The sequence below is a fragment of the Leuciscus leuciscus genome (assembly GCF_965113295.1).
Source record: "Leuciscus leuciscus genome assembly, chromosome: 16".
Classification (NCBI taxonomy): domain Eukaryota; kingdom Metazoa; phylum Chordata; class Actinopteri; order Cypriniformes; family Leuciscidae; genus Leuciscus; species Leuciscus leuciscus.
The window spans coordinates 19915129-19938586 of NC_138740.1; the positions used below are offsets into that span (position 1 = coordinate 19915129).

The following is a 23458-nucleotide window of genomic DNA, read 5'->3' on the forward strand; positions in this document are numbered from 1 at the left end:
TCTCACTACTTTCTTTGATATCATACACCGCTCGGACTGCGCAGCACTGCTTCAAGTCGAACACACCTTATCACAACTTCCGTTTTATGACGACTTTGGCCGGCGTTAGAGCGGGTGCAGACATTGGCTGAATCCGAAATTGCCCCCTAAACCCTCATTCACTATTCCCTACGTTAGTCCACTAATACAGTTCACTTGAAGGAGTGAATGAAAACGAGTGACCGAATTCAGACAGCCGTTGAGCGTACATCGTTTGTACAATCGTTATTGCAGTGCAATGGGGGATTGAATAAGTGCACTTGATAACGTCTAACTATGGTTTCGGACACCACTACAAATGGCTGTCCCCTCAAATAACGCCCTATTTGAGGGTATAGGGGGCGATTTCGGATTCAGCCATTGAAGCTAGGCTTTAAGTGTCTGCTTCCAGTTATTTTATCCGTACAAAAACAGTCCATTTTACTGTTTTACAGTAAAAAAATAAATAAAATAAAATGCTTACACACAGTTTTTGAAACTATGGCTCCATTTCTCAAAACTGGAGTGAGTGAATGGTTTCACTGAGTGGGCCTCAACAAGTACCACTTTTAGTGTCTAAGCAATTTAAAACAAAAAACTGTAAAATGCAAACGGGTAATTATCATATTATTTTCATTTATTATCACATAAACACATTGGTTTGCACTTTGCAGTGCAAATAGTTTTACTGTTTACTGAACTTTGTTATTCTTCTACTTTACCTAATGAAAGTTTCGCACATTAACAAAAAATAAGGTGGATAAATAGATAAGATGCAGACACATTAAAAATGTATTCCAGCTGAAATTAATTTATCATACTTGTAAAGAGACAGAAAGACTTTGTTTGCTCTGATGAGGGGACAGCGTTGATTTTATATAAATATTTGATTTGAAAACAGCTATTGACCAATCAGAATCATGCACTCAAGAGCCATGTACGTTTTTTTTTTTTTATGGAGTCCAACATTAAACCAATACATTTAACATAAAGTAAATTACAATTACAAATAATTACACATTTTTTAATTGTATTATTCATAACATTTATTGAGATAAATGTTATTTAAATTCCAGAGTGTTTAGAATAAATATTTTAGTGGTTCGGTAGACCATAAAGGATGGGAACCCCTGGTCTAAACGGATTAAGAGACAGAAGGGAGGTGGATGAGACGTAGTTACTGGACATAGTCGGTGGTCCAGATTTTGTAAAAGTAAGTCACATTGAGGCAGCTGTGCCGCAGTCATCCTGTCGTCGGTGAGGTTGGAAGGCGAAGTGCTCGCGCGGGATGATTGGTGAGGTGTTCCACTGACCGCGCCCTCATTTCGCGCCTATAACCGCTACCGGGAGAACGCGCACTGAGCGGCAGATCTGCTGTGTCGTTTCATGCAGGTGGAGCGGCTTGACGCGCTCACAGCCGTTGTCTGTACGCCAGTGAAAGGGGAGGGCAAACAACCGCATTTCGCGTCTCTGGACTATACAAAAGACCAACGAACAATTTCCAGTGAGAAGTGGGGATAACGCGCGCTCACTTTCAGCCCCAAACACAGGTAAGGGCACTTCTGTGCGTCTCTGCAGATGCTTTTGTCATCAGAATATGTGCTTTCACAAATGCAGGTGATGCGCGGGGCTGGGGAAGTGAACGGATGGTGTTGACTCATAAGTGAAGATGTTATTGTCTGTTCTCTGTTATTGTTAACCCCTCGGAAGTGTATCTTTTAATAATTCCTCATTGGTGATGGGTTTGTTGAACACCTTCGTGCCAGTATAGCGTTACTAACGGTCGCTGTGTGTATTGATTTGTCCCCATTCGAGTCATGCCATGTGCGGCTCTCAGATGCACGAGAGAGAGCGAGAGAAAAATGGAAAAGCCGTGGGAATAAAACAGCCTTTTGTTTGGATAAGGGGCTATATCATCCTCCGAATGGGTTGCTGCTAAAATGTTTGTTTCCGTGGAACGAATTTTTGGAGGGTATTATACACCCTCTAAACAAGTTCACAAAGGACACATGTAAACATGGTCCGAATAAATTGTGACTTATGAAATAACAGTCGAGGCCTGTGGGAGTGTTTCTGGACATGTCTAATGTTTTGAGAAGATTCAGTCTCTTTTATGCATCGTCATTAACAAGTTTAGGGAGTCCATTTCACCACATAACAGAGCATTTCTATAGTGTAAGGCACATTCAATGTACCCAAACAACTCAAATAGATAATGTCATTATTTAGGTTGTTCCAAACCCATATGGTTTTCTTTCTTTTGTGGAAGACGTATTTAAGAATTTCCTGGTTGCTCTTTCAAATAATGACAGCGAATTATGACGGAAAATATCAAGCCTCACAGACTTACATTTCAGTAGTTTTTCAGTGATACTCATCCCGAACGGTGTATCATCAGATCAGTCTAAGTACCAGATCAGTCTAATTTGTGAACAAATCATAGCCCTATTTGGATGGAACTGGTTTTCTAAACAACGTTTGAGTTATAATACCTATCACTTGACGTCTGTGATTTATTTTTATTTTTTTTCATACCAATTCGGACTGGACTAACTGGCTTGGCTGCATCCGAAATGGCAACTTCCCTAGGCCTACTAGGCGAAAAAACGTATGTGACAAAAGAAGTATGTCCGAATTCACAGTACTCCTATACAAAAAGAACCCAGATGACCTATTACTTCTGGCGAGTTTATGAAGTGTGCATAAGATGGACACTTTACTATCCCATGATGCTATGGAAGCATATGGGTCAATATTCAATTTGAAATGTAATATGCAAAATGACAATGCAATATGTAAAATGGCAATGCATTTCTGTATTTAAATTGACATTTGTGCAACGTTGGTGCAAAATGAAAAAGAAAAATCAATTATTTACATTTGCCATTTCATACACTCGTTTTAATATGTAAATTGAATCCATATTTTAACGCTTTATAAGTTGCAAAATTAAAATGTATTACAGAAATAAGATATGTCTAACACGTTCAAGCAAAAAACTGTAGCGAAATGATCCGTTAAATTTTATTTTTCTTAATTGCATTTACACTCACAATTAAGACTTGCATTTGCATTGTCATTAAATGTCCCACAATGAAATTCAATATGCAAATTGAAAATGCATTCCTAGCCGATCACGTCCCCGTCCCCTCCCACCCTGTCAATCACTGGTTGAAGGCAACAGGTAACCTAAACATAGGCAATGTGTTAAGTGTTTTGAGGTGTTGGAATGAAACACGGTGGCGGCAGAGCTGATACAACCGTTAAATTCACTTGTAGATGAAGTGGAGTGTGAACAGAGAAATGGCAGTGTTTCTGAAGATTATTACTCGTCTGCAGGTGATAGAACCAGTGCGATGTTGGAACGTCTGGGATAATGGACTGTGTTAATGATGGTTTCGTTTTGTATAAAATATTCTCATTGTCTGATACACTATGCTTATCTTTATTCGTGATTGGCTCGGAATGCATTCTCAATTTGCACATTGAATTTTGCTACATTCATTGCGGGAAAAAAATGCAATCGGAAGTGTCTTAACTGTAAGTGTAAATGCAATTAAGAAAAATAACATTTAAATGATCATTTTTGCTACAGTTTTTGCTTGAACATTTTAAACCTATCTAATCAATTCTGTAATACACCAAATGTTGCACCAATGTAATGGAAAATGTAAATTTAAATACAGAAATGCATTGCCATATTACATATTGCATTTTCATTTTGCATATTACATTTCAAATCGAAAATTGCTACCCATATGCTTCCATACGAGGCAATGGGAGAGGATTTGTGAATGGCAGTGATGCGACACAACTGACGTGATGACAACATGGTGAATGTAGTACGTCTGGAATACATTCACACTATATAGAACAAGTACCTACTCAAGAGTGTGCGATTTCAGACGCAGTTTCTTATAGAGATGGGAGTGTGGGTTAGATAGATGTGGGCGTTACAGAAACCTCATGTGCTGTGCATCACGTATGACATATATGTCTTTCCACTTATTATTAATTAAATGTATATAATTTAAATTTATTTAAAAAACCCTATATAAGTAAACTTCACAAGTTTATAGAAGTGGCTGTTTATAATAAACCCAAATAAGTGAGCAGATCTAGACAAGTATCTTACTTAGGGGTGCAACGGATCAAAAAACTCACGGTTCGGATCGTTTCTCGGATCAGAGTCACGGATCGGATCATTTTTCGGATCAGCAAAATTTTATTTAATTTTTTTATTAACACTTTTAAATTGTTAAATTAAAATATATAAAATCAACTTAAAGTGCACAAGGCATAATATCTTCTTTTTAACATAATTAATGAAAAACAACTTAAAGTGCAACATAAAAAGGCATCTCCTTCCTTTAAACATGGACCAATGCTTTATGTGTTTCCACTGTCATATAGGGCTGTCAAAATTGCTCAAAAATGACGTTCGAATATTCCCTCTAAAAAACACATATTCGAATTATTCGAACATCTGGTTGCGCATTTTGTCAATGACGCGCATTAGGCCTATGTCAATAACAGGACAAATTAATACAAAGAGACATAACTACTTGTGTAGTTCATTTAAGTTTAAACATATTACCTTGCTCGCTCGCACTCGCAGGCACTCTTTCTCTCTCTCTCTCGCCGTCACCCATGCTGCGTTCACACCAAACGCGAATACAGCGTCCGGCGCGAGTGATTTCAATGTGAAGTCAATGTAAAGACGCGTTTACGCACGTCTGGAGGTTTTGCGGCGCGAATGAGGCGTCACGCTCTCTGCGGTTCATAACGCTCGCCATGACCACGCTGTGTGTGGACTGAACATGCGCACAACTTTTTTTTCATCAATCAATCCGCGGATCACGTGAGTGCCGAACCGAAGATATTGATCCGAACGGATCACGGATCGATGATGATCCGTTGCACCACTAATCTTACTCTTATCTGACACGGATATTTTAATGGGCGGTCTTTGTAGTTTCTGTGATTTGGCTTCATTTATTAATTAAATTTTTTCGTCGGAAACCATCCATACTGAAATTGAAATTAAATGAAAGCGTACCGAACATTGGTGCGCAAACTGTAGCTCAGGTAGTTAAAAAACATAAGAGAAGCATTAGGATAATACAATATCCGCAAGACATTCGCATTCAAACAGGATTGGATTTCTCAGAGGACCGTTGAGTTTGCTGAAAAACAGCAGATCATTTCCTATAAATTTTTTACTGAGGTTGTCGACAGAATTAAAATCACAAAGTACGTCTGTGAAACACTAATTTCTCTAACGTCCCCCTGAATACTAGTTCCGCCCGGATAGGGCTTATGTTTTTATGTAATTGACTTTTGAAAAATGAGTGGGGGAAGACTCAATGGGGGAACACTAGTCTAAGCAGTTTATGCAACTAGTCACAGAATACTTAGACTTAGACTTATATTTATGATATAGACTATTTTTACATTTCTATAGTTTTTTACATTTTGCATAATTTTGTCTTTGAATTTCCCCCAATTTAATATTACACAGAAGAAAGAAAGAAAGTCATACAGTTTTTGAACATGAGGCTATAATCTATAATCTAATCTATAATCAAATTGTCAGTTTTTGCCTCCACTAATGCTGTAGCCCCCTATATACATTGGTCAACTACAATGGACGTCAGGACATATAAAGAATGAAGCCACCAAAATGCTGTTTTGATCCTTTTTGTATCGCCCTCTTGAACATCTGTTGTCTTTTTCTGCCGTTGCCATGTTGCAACCCTCTATTAGCTCTATCACCAACTGTTCTGTGGCAGGGCAGCCAGGGCTGAAGAACTCGATTGTGAGCTGGTGTCAGATAAATCTTTTTGAGCTGTGGTGTGTGCGAAAATCCAGTAGCATTTGCTGTGGATGACAATACATCATGGATGTAATTAAATTCACTGTTTATTATTAGTATATGATTAACACCACTAATTGCATATGAATCACTTGTGTAGTAACTGCTGAGGTGAATCAGTCAAATTGAGTTTTGATGAATGTAGGCTACATTCAGACATGTGTTCCTAAAGTTTACGACTGAGACACGCTCTAGACAAACTCTGCTTCTCCAGTTGATCAAATCGACAGGACCGCTGCTATTGAAAGGCTTGAGCGATCAATATCACATAATAGTTGCTGTCTGTCAGTGTAATAGGTTAGTTCGACAGTTATATGCAACCATTTACGAGGCTATAAAAACGTGGACACAAAGATGCACATGGTTTTGCTCTGTGCATGAAGAACATTAATGATTCTTAGCCGTGGAGATACGGTCAGTAATGGAAAAACACCGCTTTGAACATGTTAGACGTGCCGTTTCCGGCTTTGTACCTATAAACAATGAAAATTTCATGAGTGTTTTTAAAACAGTGCTAAAATAAGAAAACATTTTTTATCAAATGCATTCTTTTTTTCAAGCACCATCGATTATTCATTGGGGTATGCAGCAGCATGGATGTCAAAACAACATCACACCCATCACCAGGAGCTTGACCTAGCTTTCCATCCAGGTAGCAGTGGGGAAAAAGAGGGGATTTTACTAAGGGGATGCCCACTGCCAGGCCTCACATCTGGGTTTTGCATGGCTCATCGTATTCATCCATAGCTGGAACACGGTAGATGTCATCCCGTAACACTAATTCGAAATCAGTTTTGCAGTTGCTGTCATGGTTGCGGTTTGGATTTGGCCAGGCGAGGCCGGTCCCACTTCAGGAAAATGAGAGGAGAGCAGAATGGGGGACTAGTATTATCAATAGCCTCCCATGAGTGTTAGGCCTGGAACTAAATCTCATCTCACCAGCTGATAAGGAGTATCGCTGGCCATCATTGGGCTCAGAGATACTGAGAGAGGAGGGGGAGGAAGGAAACCTGGTGGCTTTCCTGATGGACAGGTGGTCTTCCTTTTTCTTTTTTTTCCCCCTCCCCTGTCTGTACACGAAGGTTGACTGGCTGGTTTGTGAGCCTGCTTTTTTTATCGTCCTTCTGTGCTGTCATTTGGCATCTGTGTATGAGGAACCGTTTTGAAGGGAATGCCTCAGTAAGCCATGTTGGAGACTGTGTTAGGATTGAATTTTGTCTCGTGCAGCTCACACAATGACCCAGTGTTGGTTAACTGACAAGTTGTCAGATTGTTTGTGCACTGCTTAATTAATTACTTTTTAAAGCATTTTGCAATTAGCATGATGATAGTTCATCATAACATTGCCTCATGATGTCTTCCATTGTTATGCTCATGCTGGGTATGAATTAGGCTTACTACAGTAGCTGCATGATGATGATCTATACTTTTATTTAATTATTAATATGAGATGAGCACAAGACAAAAGGAAAACATGCAGTATGATACATTAGGGCTGCGCAATTTTTAATTGAGATTACGATTAGGCCATCCTTAAAAATATTATTGTTTGCCGTAACCCGACCGACCCTGTCAATTTAGGATTGACCCAATACATTTTTTTTTTTTTTTTTTTAGTTCGACCGACTTGCCGGTTGTAAACTTGCGTTAAGACCGGCCGACCGTTTTTTTTTTTTTTTACTCTTCAAACAACTATTACAAATGCAATAAAAAGAAAATTCATTATTTTAGTAAGTATTGTGAATATAAATTGCCTAGGCCTACATATAAACGTAGGCTATGTTCTTTTAAATAAAAACCTATGGCGTCATCTATGATTATTTGGGCTGTAACGATATGCGATATGAAACCGAAATCGCGACACTCAGATCCACGAACCTGTGTCAGTGAGAGAAGGAAGAATCGCGACACACCCCTTCCAACTCCCAGAGTTATCCTTCCCGTCCAGATCCAATGCTGCCACATCTTTAAATTACTATTGGGAAATTCCATCGTTATGGACGTGACATTTGCAGTCAAAACTTGAAATATAAATTCTCATAAAATGCATTTAATACCAATATATTGAAATGTCTGTTTATATATCCATACTCCTTTAATAAAGGAGTCCAGACATTAGAAAAATATCAGTCCACACATGCGTTTTATATTTAATATGAGGGCATGCGTTACGGACGTGATACAATTTTTTTTTAACTTTTAGGTGGCAAAATATTTTTTTGTAATTCTGTGAATTACACTGCGCAAACCAAAAGTACTACTACCCACCGGATGAAGAAGGGTTGGCTCTCCACAGAACATAAAATATTTATTTAATTTTATTTTCGTGTTCACATTTGAGTAAAAAACAATGTAACGGACGTGAGCGCTCTGAAAGCGGCACTAAAAGACTGCTTTAAAGCTTTCACATTGACCTCAAACAGGCATTTAAAACCGCAAATATTAAGGATTGGCATATCAAGCAAAATAATAATCGATGATTGTTCGAAAATCGTACCTCTCCCCCACATGCTCACCGGTGAGAAACGTTCGCTCAAATCCCACTCCGACATTAAATTTCTCTGTACTATAGGCTAATAGGCCTATGTGTTACAGCCTAGTCATTAAAGAAAACGATTTAGTTTCATATTTATGTTTAAATAAAATAATTTTTTTAATTTCATCTGTTGATTATATGAAAAGTGAAAAGCATGAGGGATATGCTAAACTCGATGTCAAATCGCACATCGTTAAAACAACAATTATGATATTATCACAGACGATATATATATATATCGCACACACCTAGACAGCATAAGTCATTTTTTCACAAAATCAAGAATTTTAATATCTGTGTCTGTCTAACTCTAACCTTGACAGCTATGTTTTTTTTGTTTTTTTTTTACGTAATTACACAGACCTAGGCTATGACATATAAAGCTAAATCGACAGCCATTCCTTTAATCTTTATAATGATGTGGCAGGCCATTAACACGGAACCATCCCATCGCATTCACAGGAACACATACTAAAAAGAGGTACAGAAAGAATCATGCTTTGACTGTGTTTGCTTTCTGACTCACTCGCCAGACTCCTGCTATTTGGCTGTCTCGCTTTTCAGCACTTCTTGCATGGACGGATCCTTGATGTGCAATACATGTACAGTCTCCCTCTAAGTGCGGACGGCCGTCTATTGATGCTGTTGAGGGTGAAGGCATGATCCACCCTGAGGGAGGCCCAGACATCCATAGCTTCAGAGCTTTTCACTGATGTCTGCCTTGCGCTCCGGAGGAGCTGCCCCTCTGTCTGGTGAAGCTCACTCATTTGTCCTGTGTACTGCAGTATACATGAAGGAATAGCAGCAAAGGACCAGCCCTGTGCCTTGTCACGTGACTGTCTATGCAAGCTTATAGCTAAATGGTTGTGTCTCTTAAGTCACTAGGGGGTCTATAAATCAGCCCAGACTTTGTTCAGACACTGTATATGTAGTTTTTTTTTAAGCTGTAGCAAATTGGGAAACCAAGAAGACTGCAGAGAACGTAGGTGCCAGAATGACATGACAGCTGTTAGACTCACACATATAAACTTAAGGCCACACAACGTTCACACGTCATGCCCGCTCTATCGAGGTCCAAGGTCACGCGTGCACAGTTCGTCCACACGCGCAAACACGCGGTCTCTCTTAAGGCAACACATGGCCTGGAGTACTGGGCATCTTTTAATCCAGGCTGACGTGTGACTCAGTCCCCATGCCAGTGAAGCACGAGAAAAAAACACTAGGGATCACTTCTCCGGATGATAAGTTGGGGAAAAAGGTCACCGCAGAGATCTTTGTGTCTGTTTCCACCTCTAGGGAAGTTTTTTCTTCTCCTTTTTTTCCCCCTTTTTTAACCCTCCTTTCCATTTCGCTCATTGGCATTGGATGAGCTTTACTTGCTAACCCAAATGATTGTTAATGGACCTCAGGTCATTGAGAAGCATTCAAACACGGTGCATGTTCGCGATGGTGTGAATCCAGTGATTATAGCCGCTTAGGCACTTTTCATTAGAAGAGGTCCAGGTCAGACTTGCTTTTTTCCCAGGTACCCTTTGAAGCTGCAGATTACATTGTGTCGCTTGAACTGCAGTACTCAACATAAGCAGCACAGCCCACAACACGTACTGTTATGCTGTGCTATGCGTGGCTGTTTTTGGTATGAATCCTTGATTTATTTTGAGGCGGACCAGGGGGATTGACTTGGACACATTCCAGAGTGATGCAGAAAGTAGATAATTAAAGGAGCCCACTGCTTTTCCTGAATGTTTTGAGAGTAGGTAGAATGGGTAAGCAGCAACAGATAGGGTAGGTAATTACCTGGCATTACAGAGTGGGAGAAGGTGCCAGATGCCAGAGCGAGTAGGAGGAGGGGTGGGCAGATGCGAGCAGAGTAAATGCTTCACTCTACGTGCGACCCAGCATTCCTGTTGTCTTATAAACGGAGCACAAGGTCATGTGACCTGCCCTGCAATTTATTTCCTCGCCCCAACCGTAGTTGTACTCGATTTACACTGCATTTGCATAGTTGCATAGCAGATGGCTTTAACCGGGTCAGGTTTCCGTAGTTTTCCATAGTTTTGCATATTCTGTTTTCTCTATTTTTGATGTTAAGGCTTGGTTTGTGCCAGAACACACACACACACAGTCAAAACGTCTGCTCTCTTTGTGGCATCATGCCATGGCGACTGTAGAAACATCTTGTTTTTAGAATATATCCAGTCATCAATGTTCAAAAATAAAAAAGCTTATCCTAAAAACAGCATAAGGCATTGTACATGGCTTTGAGGTATTTCCTGGGCAATGAAACAATGACATTTATTTATTTAGTGCAAACTACCATTTTCTTTTTTGGGGGGTTTTGGCATTAATTTTTTTGGAAAGAGGAGAATAGACAGGGTAATGGGGGTGTCTACAAACATTACAAGATATGACACAACAAAGACGTCCATCTGCATTTGTATGGATGTAGATGTCAATGTATGTATTGTGAAATTATCATGGATGTTGCATGATAATTACACCACTATTTTTATATTCAATTCACATGTGTAGTGCTTTTCACAATACATGTTTAAATGCAGCTTTACAGAAAATGCTTGTTTACATTACAATTTAGAGTAAATAGTGATGCACTGAAATTTCGGCTTCAGGACATTTTCGTCCGAAGCATCTAGTTTCGGGCCAATATGGTTTTGAAGAGCCAAAATCAGGGACCAGAACACAATGTGGATGAGCTACAACAGTTAAACATTGACCATATTAGTTACTTTCTCGATTTTAATCCGTAATAAAATGGTTTCCTAATACTAAAATCTTTTAGTCTGTGCTGTTTTCTGTTGTGGAGCAGCATGAACAAAACTTTACTAAACATTTGTTGCGTGCTTGCCATCCAATAATCACAAAAGTTTTGTTACTTTTAATATGAAGCAAAGTCCTAACTTTAAAATTCTGTTGAGTTTTATTTTGAAATGGTGTTTTGGCGCTCTTTGAATAGTTAAAATCAAAGTTTAACTAGTAAGTTAAAGCACGAAATAAACATGGGTGAACACCAGGTATATTTACAACTTGCCAAAATGAATCCCGTTTCATGTAATCATTCAATCAGTGTTTTAACTGGGGAAAGACGTCAATAAAACAACTTGTAGGCTATACAATCACTTAACGTAGGGCTGCACAATTAATCAAATTTCTAATCGCGACTACGATTAAGGATGCAACGGCGATTACAAAAGAAAATCCAGAAAAAAGTGAAAAGTGTTTAGAGCATGTTATGTTATGAGGCGAATCACGACTACTTCAGAGAACCCAGCACAATAGGAACTACCAGGCAGTGATTTAAGTGTACGCTGAAATAAAACGTTTTTCTCCTCAGAAAAACGTACTTTCCTGACCTGTCAGCCGTCATACTGTGCTCGTAGCGCGCACTCTTTAATTGCACGCGCAAATGCGGCGCGCACGCTGTGTATCGCTGTAGTATTGTGTATTAACCATGGTAACTGTCGTTTCCATAACCCCAAAGTGCCACTTTATTTTATTTTTATTTTTAAATGACTCATACCAACATTGTATTAACAAAAACTAGTTTGGGACTGCTATTTAATAGCTTTAGCATAGGCCTAATATTTATTTAATAGTAGTCTTTACTATTAGTCATATTCTTACAATTTAAGTGTATATTAAGTAAAGGGGGACAGTACGTGTGTGTGTTTTAACAATTTTTGTATAAACATTTATTATAATATGCCTATATGTAAATTGTGATAATCGTAATTGAATCACAATTTCAAGGGAATAATCGGCAATTATGATTTCTGTTAAATTGTACAGCCCTAACTTAACGTTACATTTAACTAAAGTAAGATATTCAATGTCCATTAACTCATTAGTTAGCTAGAAAAAATAACTCCAGAGAAAAGCATTTTGCTAAATATATGCACTGTATTATAGGGGTGTAATGTAATGATACACGCGTCACGATTTGTGATTTGATACAAATCACGATACTGAACTTACAATACAATGCTATTGTGATATTTTAAGTCAAAATAAAGGAGTTTTTATTATTTATTATTATCCGGACCCACAAATACTCTTCCATTGCATTATTATACATTATATTCAACATATGGTAGTTTAATGTAGTGCTCGCGATGTCCTGCATCTCCTGCTATTAATGTACTATACATATCAGATTAAGCCATCTAAAACATTTTAAATAAGCATACTACTAAAACTAAATGTAATATGGTCATTTAAATTATGTTTGAGCTTTCACTTAGAGGGATGTGGAAAATTATAAATGGAGAGACAGAAATTTCTCAGGTTTCATAAAAAGTATATCTTCATTTGTGTTTGGAAGTTGAATGAAAATATAGGTTTGAAATGACATGAGGCTGAGCACATGATGACAATTTATGTTTTTGGGTTAATTATACCTTATAAATGCAGTAAGCGGAGTCTTGGATAAAACAAACTATTTCATGAATCACATCGTTTACATCAACAATATGTATCGGCGCGTTTTAGTGTCACGATATCGATATAGCAATGCGTTGTTTCACCTCTTCTGTATTACATGTTCATTATATTTTTACCTGTTAGTTGTCACAATATCACTCAAGGGAGACAGGAATACCAAAAGAACTAAAACTTTATTTATACACTAAAGTAAATCCAGAACAAGGTAGATGCAAAGGAACAAATCAGGATACTCTTAAAACTCATAACGGAATAAACTCAGGATAGTCTTGAACTCAGGAGGATATACAGTTCACAGTCACAGATTCACTTGAAGCTTGATTCGACTCACGAACACTTGAAGCTAGATTAGAATAAACTCAGGATAGTCTTGAACTCAGGATATACAGTTCACAGTCACAGATACTCTCGCAGATAGTTTGTGTGACCTCGCTCACAGAAACACATGAAGTCCTCTCTCGGACGATCCTTCGAATATCACACACAGAAACACAGGAAATCCTCTCTCGGACGATCCTTAGAATATCACACGCAGAAACACGAAGTCCTCTCACGGACGATCCTTAGAATATCACTCATAGATGCACTGGAATCCTCTCGAGTGGGGAACACTGAGCCACTTGCCGAGGACCTCTGGAGCCAGTACTTCAAATATCAAAGGTAACGGGGAAACAGAACAAGACGTGATGTTTAATACCCGGCACCGAAGGAGTGAGAGCAAACCGCTTATAAAGGCTGGGGTCTGAGGATGAAGTGATAATGACGTGATGGAGTTCAGCTGTGCTGATGAGTGAAATGATTGCAGGTGTGGTGAGGATCCAGGGGGTTGCTGGGAAATGTAGTGTGAGGGACCGTGACTGGAGCGGGGAAAACCGTGACATTAGTGATGTTTTTTTAATGTATGTTTGAATAAATCTGTCATGGAAACAAGTTATTACACTTTATTGTAATTTTAATGTCTCTTTTACCAACAAACTTGAGTAGAAACAATTCTGTTATTAAAAAGTTTATTTATAAACTGCCTTGTGCAATTTAAATGTTTATACAACTCAGCTTTAGCTATTTGATTGTTAATTATTTAATAAGTTTGATTTTAATTTATTTTTGGTTTTACTGCCAAGTGCATCCTGAATTTTCGGTTCAGTTTTTGCCCAGAATTTTCATTTCAGTGCATCCCTATTCCCTACTTTTAAATGATCAAATATTGTTTAGGTATAGGGTTAGGGGATATAATTGGCGTACTATAATAATAATAATTGTAGAAGTCAGTGAAAATTACCCTCCATGATTGAAAAAAAACCCCAAACATTGGCATGTTTATCTGCAATTCCATCAGGGCGGAAGTGTTATCCAGTGTGAGCTCATGCAAGTCTCCGGAGCGTGTAACTTTACACTGCGGCATTCGCAGCTACTGCTGATCCACCTCCTCATGCCCAGTGACCTCCCAGCAGGGCACAGGAGACGTGAATTACAAAGCAGCAATGAGATGGAGGGGGAAAAAAGAGAGATTGTAAAAGGAAAGAGAAGCAGGAGTAGGAATAGGGTCACTAGTTTACTTGGCAAACTAGTTTATCTAGACTTTTGATATTTTTAGCAGCAGTATTTTGAAACAGCATCTTTAAATCCATCTCCTTTTTAGAGCAACATGCAGATCTTTGGTCTCTGTGTCGAGTCTTGCACTGTTGTGGTGAAATGGAAGTAGTGACAGATCTTTCCATCTGTATTGTGATGTATGCAAGTGAAACTGATTATCAAAAAAGAGTTTCCATCCATGGTTCTATCCATCAGTTGTTGACTGCATGGAGGTAGATCTAAATGCGTTTGAAGTGATTGAAAAATCTGGCATACGTCACCAGGGAGAAGTCTGTAGTTTCACCAGGAGTTCAAGTTAAGTCGTTTTGATAAATAATGAGCTCAGAATTTTTTTTTTAAATGAAACTCATGCTTGGATGAATCATTCACAATGATATCAATAAGATGAATTTAGAAAGCATTTTAGGATGTATTCAGTAAGAGTGTCTGGAGACTCTAGCATGCTTGAACTCAATGATGTGTCTTATGTTAATACCCTCAATAAGAAATGTTAAACTTGTGTCTGGTGAATCCCAAAAACCCTAATTATACAGGGCTTCTTTAACATTGATTAGTCAATTAGCCATTCAGGCAACCCTCCAACAAATCGATTTTGAAAATATGTAGCTATACACATCCTTAGGCAGGAGAGGGAGGAGAAGGGTGGGGAGAGAAGGGAGTGAAAGTGAAAGAGGAGCAGGAGAAGAGCGATAGGGGTTGGCCTGGCCTCGGTAATGGCAGAACAATAGAGGTCAGGTGATTAACAGCCGATTGCTCGAGCGGCTCCTCGGTTCACACTCCTCTCTGAGAGGCAGGAGACAGGAGATTTACTTCAGGCTGATAGGTGTTGGACTGACGGCTGCTATGGGAGGCTCTAAATCTTGTGATGTTAAACAGCTGTCTGCCCGCCCATCCGTCATGGTGCAGAGGCGGAGAGGAGCAGCGGCCGCCACTGTGCCAGCGATGACTGGCCTGTCTCCAGGCCACACTTCGGCACGCCGTCACAAGGCTCCCTCGTCCCCATGCCATTTTGATGTCAACACTGCAACACACTCATTTGTCCTCATTTCCGTTGTGCTAGTGTGTCCGAGCCCTGGGGAGAGATCCACGCACATCCGGAGGTGGTTTCTGGTCGCTTTCTGCATGGTGTAAGCTGCACCGGGCGGCCTAATCAAAGTGTCATCACCTCCCCCCTTCCTACTTGTTTCTGATTATTTGCAGCACAATCCAATCATGTAGCACTCTTCGTTGTATGTCCCGCACTTCAATAAATGCCATGCTGCCAGCGTCAGTCCTGCATCCATCTTCTTTGTTGTTAAATCTGATGATATATGCAAAATGGCTTCCCTTTGTTATCGTGATTACTAGTGATTTGTCAGCGTGCATGCTTCAAGTCCATGGCCATGTGACTTTCAGTGCTCCAATTAGCAAAAGCCCTGATCGTATTAGTTCTGTGTCCACTGCTGAAATGGCACGATTCATTCAGCCATATGACAAAAAGTGACCTAATTAAACTGAAGGAGACACTATGAGACATATTCTGTTTATTAGCAGTGTAGCGGGATATTTTATTCTCCAGAGGAGTGTAAAAATTCATTCCCAATGCAGCAGAAGTTCCCCATTATTAATTAGTAACCTAAAGCATGCAAGTTGTGATTTAGCATTTTAGCTAAACAAATTAAAATCTCAGCAGGAGAGCCCAAAACACATTGGGCCTCAGGCTTAACTGCAGTTCACAGTGACTCAAACGAGACAAAATAAGGACAGATTTGTCATTTTCCAACGCTTTTGGCTCAACAACTTGCGGAGACCTGCGTCGTGTGAACATGTGACGTAGTGGCCCCTTGGTAATCAGTCACGGATGCATGGTAGAGCTACTGTTTGACAGCTGCAGTGCTTCGCCGCAGGCTTGTTCTGCAACATGCACAGCTCACCACACACTGTGCCATCTCGCGCCTTTGTCCCTTACTGCTGCATAGAAGCAGCTGGTTTACATAACTAGCTAATAGCACTAACGAGTACTGTCTGCACTGTTGTTGCAAACTTCAGAGTGATTTTTGTAGGAATTGTTGCTTGTTTTGATGGAAGTTGTGGGACAGTGTCCCTGGGGGCTACTGGCGGCTGGCAGGGCCCACTCATCTGAGTGATGACATTGTTCTCATAGATCCGATTAGCTTCACCTGAACGCGCCCCAGTCGTCTTGAAATTCCCACGGTTCAGAACAAAACTAAAGAGAAAGGCAGAGATTAAGAAGGGTCAAAGCGGTTTCGTGTTCTTGTGGGTAGTTCTGAACAGCAGCGGGCTCAGTAGTGTGCCCTGTGGCACCTCACTGTAATAGCTGCTCGCAAGCTCCTTTCTTTTCCTGCAGTGGCTGTTGATTTTGAAGCCGATGGAGTATGTGACGTTCTACTGAATCTCAGAGACAGTCAGTCAAAGCCTACAAGGCCATTTATGCCACATTGGGAAAAAAATCTCTGCAGAGTGTTGCTGTTTCTGCTGGGGTTGGGCTTTTTTCTGATGGTACGATACACATTGCAGGCAGTTATGCAGTGAAGTTAGTTTTATCTTTATCAGGCAGGGCAGATTGACGGTATTTAACTTTTCCTAATGGAGAGTGATGGATGCGATGTTTTTAAAAAAAATAAACTTTAAAAAGCATTTTGTTGTTTCAAATATATGTGAAATTATGCATGCTTGTGACAAGATGACTGATTCTGGGTCATCTTGGTCCACTCTAAATTGGCTTTGTCTATGATGGCTCTACTCTTATGATATGATTTTTTTTTAAATCACCATATGCATTTATCCATTTTGTTTCACAATTTCTGCACTCAAACTGCCACTCATCTCACCACGTACTCATGAATACATTCAAGAATCCTTCCAGGAGAGTCACACTTGGTAACACGTATAGTTACACACTCTTGTGCATACAAAGTTTTCAGTCACTCTGAAATACCCACATCTGTAACCTACCCATACACTGTCATTCGCTTTCTCTATCATTTCCACACCTCTCTTGTTCTCTCGCTCGTGTGCGCGCACACACACACTTTATCTTTGTGCAGCTGAAATGCACAGTTGAACTTGCAAAAGTAGAGCTTTTCTGGTGTATCTCCCGGACGCGTTCAAAGAAAATTCAAAGATGTAATAATTAGGGGTGTGTGATATATCGTCTATGATAATATCATAATTATTGTTTTTACAATATGCAATCTGACATTGAGTATATCGCTCACTTTACAAAAAACACAACCACAGAAAGAATGCATGCATACTCTACGTGATGTAGTCTAGTAGGTTAGAGTAGTACGTCTGAGTATTTAGAATGCATGCTTTCACTGCGTGTTTAGTCTTAATGCATTTATAATGCCCTCAAAAATTAAGATAAGTGGTAAAAAATTCTTTAAAAAAAAGATTTATATCATGTTATATAGTTAATATCGCATGAAGTTTTTTTTTTGTTTTTTTTAGTATCAGAATGAATACAAATGTGATATTGATTTTGTACTATAGTTAAAAAAAGCAAGTTAAAATTAATAACATTTTGCCAACGTAAATGGTTTGAAACAAGCCACAGTAGCCGTGTTTCCACTGTTGGGCCAAAAGTGAGCGTGCAAGTGCGTGCCAGGGCTAATCGCGTTTCCACTGTCACTTCCGGGGCTTGATCGGGCCTTATTGGGGGTTTCCTCGGGGCTAACGACCAGGGCTTTTTGGCTCGCCGTATACCTTGGTCCAAAGCGGGCCAACTGGGGCTTGATGAGTGATTATGAACAAAGGGGAACTTAAACACCCTAATGGAGTTGTTTTGTGCATAATTGTGATCGCAAATAAATGGGAAGCACCTCTTTTTATGTGAAATGGTAAATCCCAGTTCGATTCAGCATGATTTTCTCACTGTAACATTTATTTATTTATTGTAAAACATTGGTCAAATATCGGTGCTGGAGTCTTAAGTCTTGAAGTAAAGACCAAACGTTCGCTTCTGTCATGCTCATTTTGCGATCTAGCTAGTTTTCAGTCAGCTCAGCTGGTGAAATGTGTGTGACGTCGTTCTATGGAGGCTTATTTATGATGGTGTTTAGGGTAGCGCTGCGAGGCACAGCGGAAATGCTACTTTATTTTGACCTCTGTGCTTGAGGTCCGACTCCGAGGCCATTTTTTTTTGCCCTGGCTCGCACTGGCCTGACTGTGGAAAAGTGGCTAATGATAGAAGATGAGAGAGAAGAACGGGTTTAGGAAAGGACCATGAGATTAGACTGTAACTCGGGACGCTTGACGGAGTGTCAGAGCAAAGGCTATGGGTCTGACTTTGTTTGAAATTTTGTTCTAATTGATATTTATATAAAATATTTATCTAAAGCGGTCTAATTTTTATTTCTTATACATTTATTTTAATAATTTTGTGTTTTTGTTTGACTTATTTTTAGATATTTTCCCAGATTTTATCATCACATGAAAGCATGAGAAAAAGAGAGAATGCATCTTTCCATTCCTCATTTTAATCCTTTTAAGTGGTTCAATTGCAGATTGCTGTGATTAGGCATGAGGGAGCCATTTGCACTGCTGTAATGGGACTGATTCTTTTTTTTTGCAGATACAGGTAATGTAAGCATTAAATGGTGGAATTGGTGAGCAAACACTCTCTGTGGACTATGTACTGACGGTCAGAATGCGAACACTGTTACATTTATTGATAAACCTAATGGATTGTATAGGTCATTTTCAGTCCACTGAAAGACAGATGTGTTGCTGTTGGTGATATGTGCATACTTAAAGGTGATTGTTATATATATATATATATATATATATATATATATATATATATATATATATATATATATATATATAGAATTACTTTTTAGTAGATATGCTAAATATGTCAGCTGCTGCTTGAACTGAGGCGCTAAAGCAATCTCACATTTAAGAGCGTCAAAATGCCATTTATTGTTTTAATTTAGTGATTAAAATGGACAGAATTTGAAAGATGACACTTTGTTTCTTTTTAGAAGTAACAAAGCACAGAGCTATTTGCAATTATTGGGTGAGAGGCACGCTACAGAAATGTTTAGTATAGGGAAAAATTGCAGATCTGGCAACCCTGGCTTGATCGGGTGATTCATAGGGTCAAATAGAGCCTGCTTTTATGTAGCTGTTTTTAGCTGTTAATGCGTTATTGTCACATTATCTTGCCTTAAAGGTAGGGTAGGTAATCATTTTTCTAAAAAAAAAACATTCCAAATTTGTTTAAACTGTCTTTATATACCAATACATAATTAAAATGTAAGTACTCTGAAAAAGAAAATATAAAAATCGAGTGACTGTAGACCTTTTAATCTGCAATAAACACAGCTCATTATTTCCATTCACTCCACCCCCTCCCTTCTGAGCTCCTTCCAAAGCCACGCCCCCAAAACACATGAACGCGCGACGCCAAACGCTCAGGCTGGAACAAGACGCATTTATTACCTGAGACGAGTGGAGAGGAAGGAGCGCAGTACATACAATGACATCATGTCAGAATCACATGTAATAAAATACCTAACTTTATCACTATGAATATAAACAAATAAGATTTCTTTTAGTACTCACTATCAAGCTAGCATATCGATAATGGTAAAGTTTGATTCGGTAACGAGCTATATTTATAAGGCAAAACTAAAAACAGGTTGCATTGATACACGTTTTTCCATTACCATCAGTTACACTGTGATGAAGATGAATTTCGTGTAAGATTCATAACATATACGGTGTTTTGCATGTAAGAGTTTCCATGATGAAAACATTGTTGATTCTAATGAAGACTAACGTACACTCCGAGTCCGGAGACAAGTACCGCATCGTTGGTTCGAGGACAGGTCCGGGGTTGAGGGCGAAGCAGAGGAGGTCGTTCAAGAGCGCGGGCAGGGTCCGAGGAAGTAGTTTTTGCCTTGTTTGCCTTCGCTGACTGCATATGCAGGTGCTTTGAGCTGAATATTTCCGGGAACGGTGACATGTGATGAGTGCACGCCGGGCAGCGCGCGCAGTGGGGCTCGGGGCGGGCACGAGACATGAAGGCATCTGATTGGTTCTTTACATTCGCACCGAATGGCAGTGATTGGTCAGAGTTTTTACTGTCCTGCAGCTGCTACAGAGGTCTGATTTTTTTCATTCCTTTTTCTAAACACATAATGTATTGACTACTATCAGGATGGAAGGACCATTTCACCCAGTATAAAAAAAATTGTTTCTGAACAGGATTACCTACCCTACCTTTAACTAACTCAACACGAGAGATTTTTCTTCACACACAAAACGGTCATTTACCGTACCCTTTTGATTGACCGGGTATAATCGCCACTGATCATCGGCTGTTTTTAAACAATCGGCCGATAGTAACATTTAATTGCTTTTACCGGCCGAAACCGATTGTTGGCCGATACATCGGTGTATCTCTACTTTTTAGCATCTCGGCTTATTTTTCAGAGACAACTACATATAAGTAAGCCATTCACAGTCTGTAGCTATTTGGTCTTGTGTGCGAAGCTTGTTAAACCGCAATCACTCCATCCAAGGAATGAACCTCATGATGATTTATTAGTGACCCTTGGTCACAAAACCAGTCACAAGTCGCACGAGTAAATTTGTGGCAGTAGACAACAATACATTGTATGGGTCAAAATTATAGATTTTTCTTTTATGCCAAAAATCATTAGGATATTAAGTAAAGATCATGTTCGATGAAGATATTTTGTCAATTTCCTACTATAAATAGATAAAACATTTATTTTTGTGAGTGAATGCAGCACAATCGCGAACATAAATGGACAACTTTAAAGGCGATTTTCTCAATGTTTCGAAATTATTATTATTAATTTTTTTTGCACCCTCTATTTTTGCACCATTTCAAATAGTTGTATATCGACCATATTGTCCTATCCTAACAAACCATACATCAATAGAAAGCTTATTTATTCAGCTTTCAGGTGATGTATAAATCTCAATTTTAAAAAATTTACCCATGTGACTGGTTTTGTGGTCCAGGGTCACATTACACTTCACGGTTCACTGATTTGTTGTTCACACTGTCCAACTGGCCATAAAATAATTTAGTGCAGTAAAGCTAACGAACGATTGCACTGTCTTTACATTGTATACCATCAAGCCATTCTACCAGAGATTGACGACGGCAAATTGATTGTGTTCTCCCAGACATATTTACTAGTTAACCAGCCGGATATAATCGAACACGTTCTGCGCTGTTTTCCCCCTACAATCCCCATTTGGCCTATGATGGAGCTATTGTGAGGAATGGAGAGTGAAGAGGAATTCTGATTAGATTAGAGGAGGGAGGAGACGGTGAGGACGGCCCGGAGAGGGAGAAAAATTAGGGGATTGAAGGCGTGGAGTCTGCAGAGGGAATACGTGTGCAGCAGAGCTGAAAAAGGACAGCCAGGAGCACATACCTAATTAAACTAATTCAGCAGGCCTGGAGCTCTGCCGCCGGGCACCTGCACACACTTCTTCATCCCATCTTTTCCCTATCATTTGGTTTTCCTTTTATTCCACTGAGTGACAGGCTGATTCATGATTCCTGCTCTCCCTCGCAGTGAGCTCCAGCAGACACTTCAGCCGAGTTTGAGAATATCTTGGCTATGCTCAGGAAAAAAAAACAGCAGGAGAAACCTTCAGCTCACAGGGGTCTTGTGGCAAACTAACTCCTCATCTCCTCCTCTTCCCTTCTCCTCGGTGTCTTTTTTTTCTTTTCTTTGTCTTTTTTTTCTTCCCTTTCCTTTTATTTCTCTCCTCGTCTCTTCTCTTTTTCTTATCTTGTAAGAGACATACACGATGTCTCCTCTTCAGTGTTATTTTAGTATCATTGAGATACTATTTTAGTTTTTATCAATATTTTGAATTAGTTTTCACTTTTTATTTAGTTATTAGTTGCAAAATAAATGTTGCCTCGACAACTAGCTGAAAGTTTTTTTTCAAAAGATTTTTTTTCAGTTAGTTTATTTCAAGTATTTTCTTTTTTTTTTTGATACAAATAATAACTTTTATTTGTCTCTCTTTTCCACAAATGAGTTCTCATTATCTTAAAGTCCCCCTGTAGTCAATAATTGTATCCATTAAAACTCATCTTTGATCACCAAAATGACAAAAAAAGTATTATTTGCAGTGTGCACAACCACCATACAATGAAAATGAAACAATGAAAATAATCAAGCCGTTTGGATTTTCTGAGCAATATGATGTCATATTGCTCATGCTCTGTCCATGACCACTGACGGAATGTCCCGTATTAGCATATTTCCGCCCTCAGCCATTTGTATACTGTCCGCCAAGGCAGCACTTTACCTGTCTTGTGTCGACACTCCCCACGGAAGAATGGGGTGGGGTGATCAGTTGCTCATTATCATTTAAAGAGACATTCACCAAAACGGGTCAGTGTGAACAGAGCTATTTTTTGAGGAGGTAAAAAGGGTGTTGTTTTACACAACCATTGAGGAATTTTAACCAAAGTATGTTAATTTTTACATGAAGACCCTTAAAGAATCATACCAACTTGTTGAAAATGGCCATCTGATGACCCCTTTAAAAAAGCTTGAATGCAACAACTTTAGACCCTTGGTTCATTTGGTGTACATGGAACCATGAATATGCTAATTAGCCCCACCTCCACTCACGCCAGCTCAGAGATTCACTCGGCCAACTTACTGAGGTAAACGCTGCACAATGATATCGCTCTTTACAACGTTGGACACATAACGGTAATTAATATGATTAGCCATTTGCTTGACTGTGTTATCAAACAGCTAATAATGTGTTGCTAATGTTACACAAACCATGTTCCCATCCACCATCTCAGAGTCAGACAGCTGCCTGTTAACAATCATCAGAAACGCTTTGATCAACCAGAATGTCAGTGGAGAAAGGCATATAGTTCATCATAATAATATCTTAATATACATCACACACCCGCTATATTGCTAAATCTACCCGATTTTTCATATCAACAG

The 23458-nt window shown here is 39.2% G+C and overlaps 1 protein-coding gene across 2 annotated transcripts in view; it reads left to right on the forward strand.

Moving 5' to 3' along the window:
* Positions 1 to 1231: 1231 nt before the first annotated feature.
* The window catches only part of nrxn2a (neurexin 2a), a 390641-nt gene continuing 368414 nt past the window's right edge, over positions 1232 to 23458 (forward strand). For both annotated transcript variants that reach the window (XM_082141011.1, XM_082141009.1), the window contains exon 1: positions 1232 to 1568. The gene's annotated coding sequence lies outside the window, so the exon portion shown is untranslated. The remainder of the gene's footprint in view (positions 1569 to 23458) is intronic.